This window comes from Lissotriton vulgaris, chromosome 4_1, assembly GCF_964263255.1.
Source record: "Lissotriton vulgaris chromosome 4_1, aLisVul1.2, whole genome shotgun sequence".
Lineage (NCBI taxonomy): Eukaryota > Metazoa > Chordata > Amphibia > Caudata > Salamandridae > Lissotriton > Lissotriton vulgaris.
In genome coordinates this window covers 1,803,416,418-1,803,428,614 of record NC_141691.1, presented here as the reverse complement: position 1 = coordinate 1,803,428,614, position 12,197 = coordinate 1,803,416,418, and positions in this window count along the sequence as shown.

Sequence of the window (12,197 nt, the reverse complement as noted above, 5' to 3'; positions counted from 1 at the left end):
TCTTTGGAAATGATCTTTATATTCAGGAACGTGGGACCGCGATGGGCACCTGTTTTGCTCCCAGTTATGCCAATCTTCATCTCGGCTACTGGGAGGAACAGGTGCTCAGAGGGGGCCCGCTAGATCATTGGTCGGAGCATATCCTTCTGTGGGTACGATATATCGATGATGTCTTCGTGCTGTGGCAGGGCACGGAGGCATCAATCGGTGTATTCATTGAGGAGATCAACCAGAATTCTTTAAATTTGGAATTTGTGGGAAACTTTAGTAAGGTTTCGATTCACTTCCTCGATATTAGAATAATCCCCATGAATAATAAGTTAGAAACTACTGTGTTCCGTAAACAGACCGCGGGGAATTCGATACTTCACGCGGAAAGTGCCCATCCAACTGCATTAATAAGGAACATTCCGTTTGGGGAATACTATAGGGCCAGACGTACATGCAGCAGTGATAAATAGTTTAACACCATCAAAGAAGAGATGACTCAGAGATTCCTAGAAAGGGGGTATAGCAGAACAACCCTTAAAGGTGCTGCCAGTAAAGCTGAAAAATTGACCAGGCAGTCCTTACTTTTTGAGCCGTCAAGAACTCGTAAATCAAAGTCAAAACAATCTAATGGTGGCAGCTCTAGGTTTATCACTACTTACAATACTAAACACAAGGAGGTGAGATCAATACTAAGGAAACATTGGTATTTGATTAGAAACGATCCGGTGTTGGGTTCCAAGGTGAAGAACAACCCTGAGATAACCTATAGAAAATCTAAGTCACTAAAAGACCTAATTGTTTGTAGTGATTTTGTAGATAAACGCAAGAGCAACGCCGATTGGCTAAGATCAAAACCTGGTTTTAAAAAGTGTTTTAAGTGCAAAGCTTGCCTACATGGTTTGAATCGCACAGAGTTTAAAACTGCTTTTAATAAAACTGTTAAAGTAAAAAGTGCCATAACGTGCAAAAGTGAATTTGTTGTGTACCTTTTACAATGTCCTTGTCCTAAAATCTATATCGGAAGTACGATTTTACGTGTACACCAACGGATTTTGCAGCATAGAAGAGCAATAGTCAACCAGGATAGGTCATACCCGGTGGCCCGACATTTTGAGCTGTACCATCAAAGCAACCCCGAAGGTCTGCAATACTCCTGTATTGCAGAAGTCCCTAAAAAGAAAAGAGGGGGGGATAGAAAAAGTGAGTTGAGGAGATTGGAGACCTACTTTATACTAGAATTTAATTGTAAGGAGCCCCAGGGCCTGAACGTGGATGAAGACCTATATACTTCCCTGAGTTGACCTGTAAATATCATGAACTGTTTTCTAAGCCTTGATAATTCCTGAACCGTATTTTAGATTTTTTCATTGTTGAATTCTTTTTTAGATGAAAATTTCTGTGTGATTTTAATGGTCTAAATCTGAGCTTTTACCTTTGATATTTTCATGAGAAGAGGTGGTTTTTTGTCTTTTTAGACTTTGGCTCAGGGACAATTCTGTTGCAATGAAGTAATGCTGTTTTTTGTCCTGTGATATGCACTGACACTTTGAAGGATATTTGGGAGTGTGCAATTCGAGTGAAATGTTTACATCAATGAAGTACTGTATTTGAAGTCAACGCACTTGCACTTTTGTACTAAATTGTTTAAGCATTAGCACTTTCTATCTTCTTAGTGCAATATCCAGTCTAATTGTTTACAATATATAATGGTCTATTGACTAAAGCACTTGCACTTTATGATTTTAATAAGGTTGATATTGATTGACAGCATTACGACAAGCAATATTCCCTGGAATACAAGAAATGTATTATGATTGTCAGAGCCAGGACATATTCACTTGGAACTGTACTGTGTTAAAATGGGATACATCGTTGTGTTTTGACAATATGAGAGGTATAGATGAATTTTCCCTCACTTGACAGATAGGGTTTGGCTTTGATGGAAAAAGGCACTTGCCTCAGTTAACTTTGGTACTCTGTACATTTAAGCCAATGTACTTTTTTGAAATATAAACATGCACTTACACTTTAAAAAAATCTGAAACTGTCATTTTAAAGGGATCTTGTTAAGAATGTCTCATTTATTGAGCACAGTTTCAAATACCCCTACAAATACTGTGTAGAGTGAGGATAAACAATGTTTTGTACATCAAAATACCTCTCTTAAATGTATTGGGAGAATGTCAAAATGGCCGCTGTATTCTCACTAACAGTGTGTTCCTGTGTGAGTCCCTTTTTGATTCCTATCACCCTTCCCATGTTTTGAAAAGTGATTGCTTTGACACGCGAAAAACATCGTGATCAAGGGAGCCTGACTCCCGAAACGCGTAGATGGATGCCGAATAAATAAGCTTTGACATAACTTTGCCCGTGAGTGCCTGGATGCTTTCAGCGTAACACTTGAACAGCTGTGATCTTATTCCGAATATATATATATATATATATAACTCTCCAAATCCTTCCAAGCTCGCAGAAGAATACAACAGCACTCGAGGGAGGAGGGTTTCAACACGCTAGGTTATATTCAGCGAGGGGGTGCACACATATATATATATATATATATCCAGGCAACTCCACTACCACGAGCAGACTGCTTGCTTTCCTCGTACACAAAGAACATGGAGCACAGACCTAATTCAGTGCAAGCAAATCTTCTTTATCTAGCTGTTCACCAGTTGGCCATAACGCGTTTCGGTACCTTGATCACATGACATGTGAGTATGTCACCTGACTCCTTTTATGCCTAACTTTATTTCACTTTTTTCTTTTTTGTGATGCTTTGTTAAAGTGACAGTGCATACATATAGTGCAAAGTACCACAGTGCATTTTCTGACTTTAGTTACTTCAGGTTATGGTTTAAATACCATTTGCTGTTGCATTCTTTTTACTGCATTTATACAAGTGCAAATTGCGTTACATGTGCAAATTTCTGCCAAAGTGCAGATCTCATGTGCAAAATATTGCTATATAGTGCAAAATTATGCTTTACATATCGGTTTAAATACCGCAAGGTTACATCCTATCTAGATAGAACATAATTGTAGATGTGGAAATATGCTATCTTGTGCAGAGGTAACGCTGTTTCTGTACATTTAAAACCAATCATATATATATATATATATATATATATATATATATATATATATATATATATATATATATATACACATTTAGTAAATAAATATACATACATTACAATTAAATACTACAGTCCTTAAAAATCCTTTTTGAACCTGGGTCAAATACTAATTATTAAGGGGACTGATTTTAAGCACTCCCTATATCATTGTGGTACTGTGTTTCTTCCTCCAGAAGCCTCTGTTGGAAGGTACAGTGTTGCTCCTGTGTTTGCAGTGTTAATATTTAAGTGAAAGTGTTGGTGGATTATATTGGGACTTTTGTGACCGATAAAAGCTAACTTAAAACATCCCACATTTTTTTAAAATATGTGTCTTTATTACTTTTCATATCATGATTCGAGAGGTTTGAGTCTATGAACTTTTTAGAATGCCCAGTTGTATCCAATGTCTATGTCTAAATATTCCGATTTTGTCTGCATAGACAGACTTTCCTGGTGTGGCACTGCAGGTTCTAAGATATTATATTATATTATAGACATGTATACAGGTCTTCTGTGGTAATCAGCCCCTGAGGGTGTTTGGAGTCCAGGACCAAAATGTATCTGGTCTCCAATTTGCGGAGCTTGTCTTCTCTATCTCCCCCTCTTTTACTTTGTGGTATACTGTCTATCAGATAATATTTAGGGAGCCTGAAATCTCCTTGATGTTTTTCAATAAAATGTCGGGCGACAGGATAGGTAGGATCTCGGTTTTTGATGGCTCTTATGTTTTGTAATATTCTTTTGTGTCCCTGCAGCTTTGTGCTTCTCACGTATTTTAGCTTGCAGGGGCACTCCAGAATATAGACCACATATTCGGTCTTGCAATTTAGCATTTTGTTGATGTGGTATTCACCTTTGCCAAATGCCAATGGAATGCATGTGGTAGTGACCCCATTTAAACATTCCTTGCAGGTCTTGCATTTATAAAACCCCTTTCTTTGGTGCAACCAATCTTTTTTAGGGATTCCCATTGGGTTGTTTACAACCAATCTGTCCCTTATATTGGGGGCTCTCCTTTTGGTGATAGTGAGTTTGTTGGGTAGATGTTTTCCTAGCACTGCATCATTTTTTAATAGAGACCAGTTTTTTTGTATTATGCGTCTGATCTCTTTGTGCTGTTTGTTGTATCCCACAATCATTCTGAATTCAGTGTATGATTGGTTTGATGTCTCTGATATTTTTGTAGAAACTGAGGTTTTCTCTGTGGCCCTCTCAATACGTGTTACCGTCTAGCCACGTTGTAGAAATCATGCTCTGCTTTCTTTTTGGGCTCTTTTTAGTTCCAATGTAGTACTGCATATACGTTTAGTTCGAAACATTTCCCCATAGGGGATGCTTTGTATTAGGTGTTTCGGGTGGTGACTGCTGGCATGTAAAATTGAATTTACTGCCGTGGCTTTTCTATGTATTTTTGTTTCTATTTTTCCACCCTCTATGTATATTTCTACATCTAGGAATGTTGCTTTTTGGGGACTGATTTCTGAAGTGAAGTGAAGATTGATGTCATTCTGATTTAATTCCTGAATAAATATTTCTGCTTCTGCTCTTGATCCCTGCCAAATAACAAACAAGTCATCAATATATCTCCACCAGCATTTTACATGTGTGTTGCATGTCTCTTCAAACTTTCTATGTAGGACCAGTTCCTCCCACCATCCCATATGGAGACAGGCGTAACTCGGGGAGAAACTGGCCCCCATAGCTACACCACGTATATGTTGGTACAATATATGCTGGAAGAGAAAGATGTTATTATGTAAGCAAAACTCCATCATATCTAAGATCATTTTGCTATGTTGGGAATGTATTTCAGGCCTTCGCCTAAGGTAGAAATCTGTTGCCCTCAAACCATCTTTATGGCTGATACTTGTATACAATGACGTAATGTTCATTGTGATCAATAAATAGTCCTTTTGCCATTTGAATTTATTGATTTTTGCCAAGAAGTCTCTGGTATCTCACAGGTAAGAGGGCAAACCCTGGTATGTTCAGTTAAACTGTTCATTGCCGAAATGATTGGACGGCCTGGTGGTCTCTCAGAGTTTTTGTGTAGTTTGGGAATAAAGTATGACACTGGCGTTGTTGGCATGTCATTCTTTAAAAATAGATATTCTTCTTTATTTATAAGACCCAAATCTTTCCAGGCTAATATATATATATATATATATATATATATATATATATATATATATATATATATATATATATATATATATATATATATATATATATATATATATATATATATATATATATATATATATATATATATATATATTCAATGAAAAAACCATTGGTTTTAGGCCATATATAGTTAGGGATTTGCATTTACAAAACCATCACTGATGACATCTCAAATGACATCACTGATGACATCACTGATGACAACATGCAGTGACTGTATGTTTCTGTAAAGTTAAAATATCTCTTACATATTGAAGAATGAGTGGATATATAAGTGTCTGGATGAAGGATTTAGTAGGTGCATGACTGACTGTATGAGTGAGTGATTAAATGTGTCTCACTGAGTGCATGGGTTAGTGACTAAACTGTCTTAATTTGTGCATCATTATGTCTGTTGTTCTGTGAACTGTTGCATGTGTTGATAAGTAGCTATATGAGTAACTATATGGGTTATTGATTGGTTGCCCAAGTATTTGTATGGGATACTGAGTGTGTGTGTAGGTGGCTGGGAGGTGTATGACTCTGTGCATAGATGTGTGAGCAGTTGATTCACTAGATGTATGGTTTCAAAAGTGCATGTGGAAACAGCTGTATGGGCGGTTGACTGTGTGCATGAGTGCATTGGAGAGTGAATGGATATCTTAGTGCTACATGTCAAAGTAAGTACATATGTAAAACACAGTACATGTGAGAGTTGACATATATAAATAACTGTGCATAAGAGCCAGTGAATGTGTGAGTGGCTGTATGGATCATTGTGAACTTGTATCAGGGATTGTATAATAGAGTAAATATGTGTTAGTATATGTTTGAATAAGTAAATTTTGTATAACTGTATAGTTGAGGAAATGGAGGTGTGATTGATTCTTTGCATGACTGACTAGGTGTGTGAGTAACTCCATGGATGAGTGACAGTCTGTGAGTGTCTGTTTACACTGATTGTATCTAAGGTTATATTAGAGTCTGAAGAGGTTCATCGTATTATCACATGAATTACATCATCAGTGATGTTATCAGTCATGTCAAATGAGATGTTTTCAGTGATGTCATCAGTGATGTCATTTGAGATGTCATCAGTGATGTCATCAGTGATGTCACTAACCATGTCATGAATGATGTAATATGTGACATCATCAGCAGTGGATTGCGGGTGCGCGATATATAGTTAGCGCTTATAACTATATATGGAATTTCAATGGTTTTATGCGAGTAAAATAAGGTTTTGTAAATGCAAATCCCTAACTATATATGGCCTAAAACCAATGGTTTTTTCATTGAACTTTCAAGGTTTTGTAAATGCAAATTCCTAACTATATATCCACTATAACCTATGGTTTTTTCTGTGAATTTCATTGGTTTTTTAATAGCAAATATGAAAAGCTTTAAAATGTCAAGTACGTGATAGATGAAAACATTTTCGTATTTATGCACGCTGATGTGCTTTGAACGCTGCACCCCCCCCCCCTCCCCTCTTTTGTCTTAGTAGTACTCTCTCTTTGCAGATAGTGAACGGTAGTTAACGCAAGCCTTTCCCCCCTTTTTAATCCGTCGTGCCTGCTTGTCTCTCCATTTGATTGATTGTTGTCCAAGCATTTACTGTTTTAGAATTGGTTCTCTTTGGATCATTCTCTATTTACAAACAAGCACAAAGTCGCAATACTCTGTTTAGTCTTTGCAGATAGTGAAAAATCGTGTAAAAAAAATAAAAGTAATCGAGCAAAATCAGTAGGCCACTAATTGGATCTCTTTTTGACCTCGCTAAAATAGAAATATTAGGAACAACCATACATGAGAAATACGAAAATAGTGAGATGAACTGAGCTCCACACCATGAGGGCTGCAAGACAGCTCGGCTCCATCACCCATCCCGCACAAAATAACGACAAACCCTATGCAAATATTAAAAATATAGACAACACACCAGCAAAGAAACAGGGTAAAACATTTTATTAAAAAACTATTTACATAACGTTGGTTTATAAGATGATATCAGTAGTGGACCGATGTGTGAATAGATCGAAAGCAGCACAAGGCTCCAAGATCCGGATGGAAAGCTCCTGGATGTTGGGTGCCATAGTTTAGAGTTCTGAATTTGAGCCTTTTTCAATGCCTGTGCTTTGTTGAATCAAAATGGCGGCTTGACGCAAAGCTGACTCAAGCGTTGCTACTGATGCTATGCAGACCAAAACTGGTTTTCAGTTTGTACATTTTTCTAGATTTTTCAATCCAAGTTTGGTTGACTTTGTAGAACGATGGCTTCAAATTTTCAACATACGGTGTGGTGGCGCTGACTGGGAGGGGGCGCTTTGCTCCTGCCCCCTCCCCAAGTAAGATTTTCATACGTGAAAGTACGTTAATGGTTTTGGTCCCTGAGATGCTTCGATGTCACTGCCATTCTCAAATAGCATAAGTTCTGGATGTTGGGTGCCATAGTTCAGAGTTCTGAGCAGCGCTTGTAACACTGTCTGAAGCTTATTTCCACCTACTGCAGCTTCACTATTCTCAAAGTAAGTGAGTGTCGTTTGTGGACCTGACTGCATTAGAAAACTTGGGCGGTGTGATGGCCATGGACTCGGAGAAGACGCTTGGCTCCGACACCCTCCCCAAGTCTTATAGCACTGGTGTAGCCTGAGATCGCCCCCGACATAGGCGGCCGGCTCCCGGGGTCCGGCGGAACTTTTTGCCTTTTGATGACTCTTCAATTCTGGACCTTGTCCCACAATCCGTTTCACCTGAAGACAAGCTGTAGTGGGGCGCCCCTTTACCGTTTTAGTTGCCATTCCGCCCGCTTTTGCTACACTGTGCCTCTTCCGCCATTCAGCTGTTTACCGCCCGCTCTTGCGACTACAGCGTCTCGCTCAGCATGTAGTTGAGTTGCTCCCGCTCTTGCGGTGCAGCGATAGGCCGCTGCCACATGGCTCTCAAAATGGCGGCCGGCTCTTCGGTTTTGGGCCTGGTCCACTAAAATGGCCCTGGGACACCTTGGAACTCGGACGCTTCCCTGATAGGGCTTGGGTCCCATTCTCGAAAAGCGTCCCCTCAGCCGTGAAGATTCTACAAAAGTCTTGGGGGCCTCCGACTCCCGCAGGCTTCTGGTGGGGAGCGGCTGCCATGATTGCTCGTGGAATGGCCACGACGGAGCTACGAGATGGTAGTGGTCTCATGCTGACGCCAGCTTTAGTCTGAAACATCCTGAAACACTGTAGACTACCAATTCGATCAGTTCCGGTAGCGCCCCAACATGACCCGGAAGAGAAGAACTTGCCCTCCCCTCTTTGACTGATGGTTCTTGTTGCCTGTCCCCTCTGTTGTCATTTAACAGAACTTTTTGGACTGCTGAAAGGGGTTGTGTTCTGAACGCTGGTTGGTGGAGACATTTTGACTATATTCTTGACCTACGTTGTCGCGTAATGCGTTATATGACACGCCGCGTTAGCGCACCCGGAAGTGATCCGAGGCGCGGCGCGCAGCGCGTAACGTAAGCATAACAGGTCATGTGACTTGTTAATAAAACTTTTCATTGGTTCATTTTACTTTTGTTAATTTAATGATGAAAAGCTTGGTCATATGACCTAAAAATTACGCTTTCTATTGTTTTCGAACAATATTTTTTTTTCAAACATATGTTATAATATTCCAGGCTAATGTACTTTCCCGGAAAATTTACAACTGTCTTGCAAGTAAAATATATTCCTTTTTCGAGAAAAAGGGCGTTTCTTCCTTCCATGACGGAACCGTTGAGTAAAAGAGATTCGGCCTGCTGTCTTAGTCGCCGATATGCCTGATTATCAGATTCTTATCGATCACTTTATGTTGCAGACATGAAAAACACAACTGCCCTTGACCATTTATCTTTACTGCGTTCCTACATATTATACCTTTTATCCGTCATGTAATTGGACTGCTTTATTTCACTTGCCTTTTACTGATTCGAAAACAGTGACTAAAAGTAAAAACTTTACCAATGTAAATACTACTACCGTGTTTTGTTTTAAAAACCTTTATTGTGAAAATGTCAGTATACAAATACGGGCCTATAACCACGTGGGCCGGCCACGGAGCAAACTGAAATCGTATATGATGAGGAGACATTTACACTGTAGAGGAACGTAACGAGCGGGCCATTAGGTTGCAAGAACTAAGGTGTCTAACAGTTGCGGAATCGGTGGACATACATTTTGTAATTAAAATAGGACAGGGCCACTTACAATAACATTTTCTAGATATACATTTGCGGGCAAGGAGTTACGAGTCCCATTTATACCGGCGCCATTTTGGGCGAGGCCGGGCAGGTCCAAGATATAGTCAAAATGTCTCCACCAACCATCGGCCAGACCAGAACCCCTTTCGGCCCTTTATGCTACAAGATGGTGTCTTCCATTCAGAAAATATTGTTGGCAGCATTTTGAAAGGAAACAGAAACAGCCGTTCTCCTAGTGAGTTTCACATTGTTACATTTAGGAAGAATGTTGAAGAGTAGTATGTGGAAAATCTGAAGCCATTTTTCTACAAACTCTCAATCAGACTTGGATGGAAAAAAAAAACATGAAGAATGTACAAACTGAAAACCAATTTTTGTCTGTATAGCATCAACAGTAACGCTTGAGTCAGCTTTGTGTCAAGCCGCCATTTTCATTCAATCAATAGCGTCCCCCTGCACACATTCAGGGACCTGGTCGTGTCTTCAGATGAAACGGATTGTAGGAAAAGAAGCAGAAAGGAAAAGGCAAAAAGTTCCGCCGGACCTCGGGAGCCGGCCGCCTATGTCATGTGCGACCTTTGGCCACACAAGGGCAAAAGTGAAGCTGCAGCAGATGCAAATAAGCTTCCGACAATCTTACAAGCACTGCTCAGAAATCTCAACTGAGGCACTCAACATCCAGGACTTGCCATTCGAATCTTGGCGCCTTGTGCTGGTTCCGACCTATTCACACATCGGTCCTGGATCTCGGCGCGTTCGACTCACTGTACCGCAACAGTGACCGCAATTCAGCTGGACAAGCCGCCATTTTCATTCACTCAATAGCGTCCCCCTACACACATTCAGGGACCTGGTCGTGTCTTCAGATGAAACGGATTGTAGGAAAAGAAGCAGAAAGGAAAAGGAAAAAAGTTCCGCTGAACACCACCTTGGGCAATAGTGAAGCTGCAAAAGGTGCAAATAAGCTTCAGACAGTCTTCAACTTACTCTGATTCTTATAATAAACTTCAGATAGTCTTACAAGCACTGCTCAGAACTCTCAACTGAGGCACTCAACATCCAGGACTTGCCATTCGGATCTTGGCGCCTTGTGCTGGTTCCGACCTATTCACACATCGGTCCACTACTGACATCACCTCATAAGCCAACGGGGCACCCCACGCCGACTTTCGGCGCTGCATTGTAGGATGGCCACACCAGTGCGGCAACTTGCTGGACACAACATAGGGGCCATCCAGATCTCGGCGCGTTCGACTCACTGTACCGCAACAGTGACCGCAACTCAGCTGGACACGCCGTCTTTCGGCGCAGCATTGTAGGATGGCCACACCAGTGCGGCAATTTGCTGGACACCACCTCGGTGCCATCCGGATCTCGGCGCGTCCGAGTCACTGTACCGCAACAGTGACCGCAATTCAGCTGGACATGCCGTCTTTCGGCGCAGCATTGTAGGATGGCCACACCAGTGCGGCAATTTGCTGGACACCACCTCGGTGCCATCCGGATCTCGGCGCGTTCGAGTCACTGTACCGCAACAGTGACCGCAACTCAGCTGGACACGCCGTCTTTCGGCGCAGCATTGTAGGATGGCCACACCAGTGCGGCAATTTGCTGGACACCACCTCGGTGCCATCCGGATCTCGGCGCGTTGTGCTGCCTTCGGCCTATTCGCACATCGGTCCGCTACTGACGCCGCCTCACGTGCCAACGGATTTTCTATGCTTTTTGTAGCCCTATGCCGCATAACAGGTCATGTGACTTGTTTATAAAACTTTTCATTGGTTCATTTTACTTTTGGTTTCCTAAAGATGGAAGGCTTGGTCATATGACCTAAAAATAACACTTTTCATTGGTTTAGAACATTTTTTTTTCCCAAACGATGAAAGCCCCACCTTGTTTCTGGATCATTCAGACTGAAGCTGGCATCAGCATGAGAGCACCACCATCTCGTGGCTCCGTCGTGGTCATTCCGCGAGCAATCATGGCAGCCGCTCCCCACCGGAAGCCTGCGGGAGTCGGGGGCCCCCAAGACTTTTGTAGAATCTTCACGGCTGAGGGGACGCTTTTCGAGAATGGAGCCCAAGCCCTAGCAGGCAAGCGTCCGAGTTCCAAGGTGTCCCAGGGCCATTTCAGTGGACCAGGCCCAAAACCGAGAAGCCGTCCGCCATTTTAAGAGCCATGTGGCAGCCGCCTATCGCTGCACTGCAAGAGTGGAAGCAACTCAACAACATGGTGAGCGAGACGCTGTAGCCGCAAAAGCGAGCGCAACTCAGCTAGATGGCCGCCACCTGGGGAGGCCCGTTCACGCCGCCTCCCCCACCCCCGGGCCGCCGCACGCCAATTTTCGGAGCAGCATTGTAGGATACCAAAACCAGTGCGGCAGTTTACTGGACATCACCTGGGTGCCTGTCGTACATGTTGTGTCAGCCATGTGACACTGGACACAGTCCCATCAACATCTCAACGCGTTCTGCTGCCTTGGGACTATTCGCACAACAGACCGCTACTGACGAGGCCTCCCCCCGCACCACCCGGGACGCCCCACGCTGTTTTTCTGTGCTGCATTGTAGGATCCCAAAACCAGTGCGGCACCCAGGCGACATCACCTGGGTGCCGTCCAGAACTCTGCACGTTGTGCTGCCTTGGGACTATTCGCACAAAAGACAGCTTCTAACCATTGTTGCTTTTTGTGTTGAAAA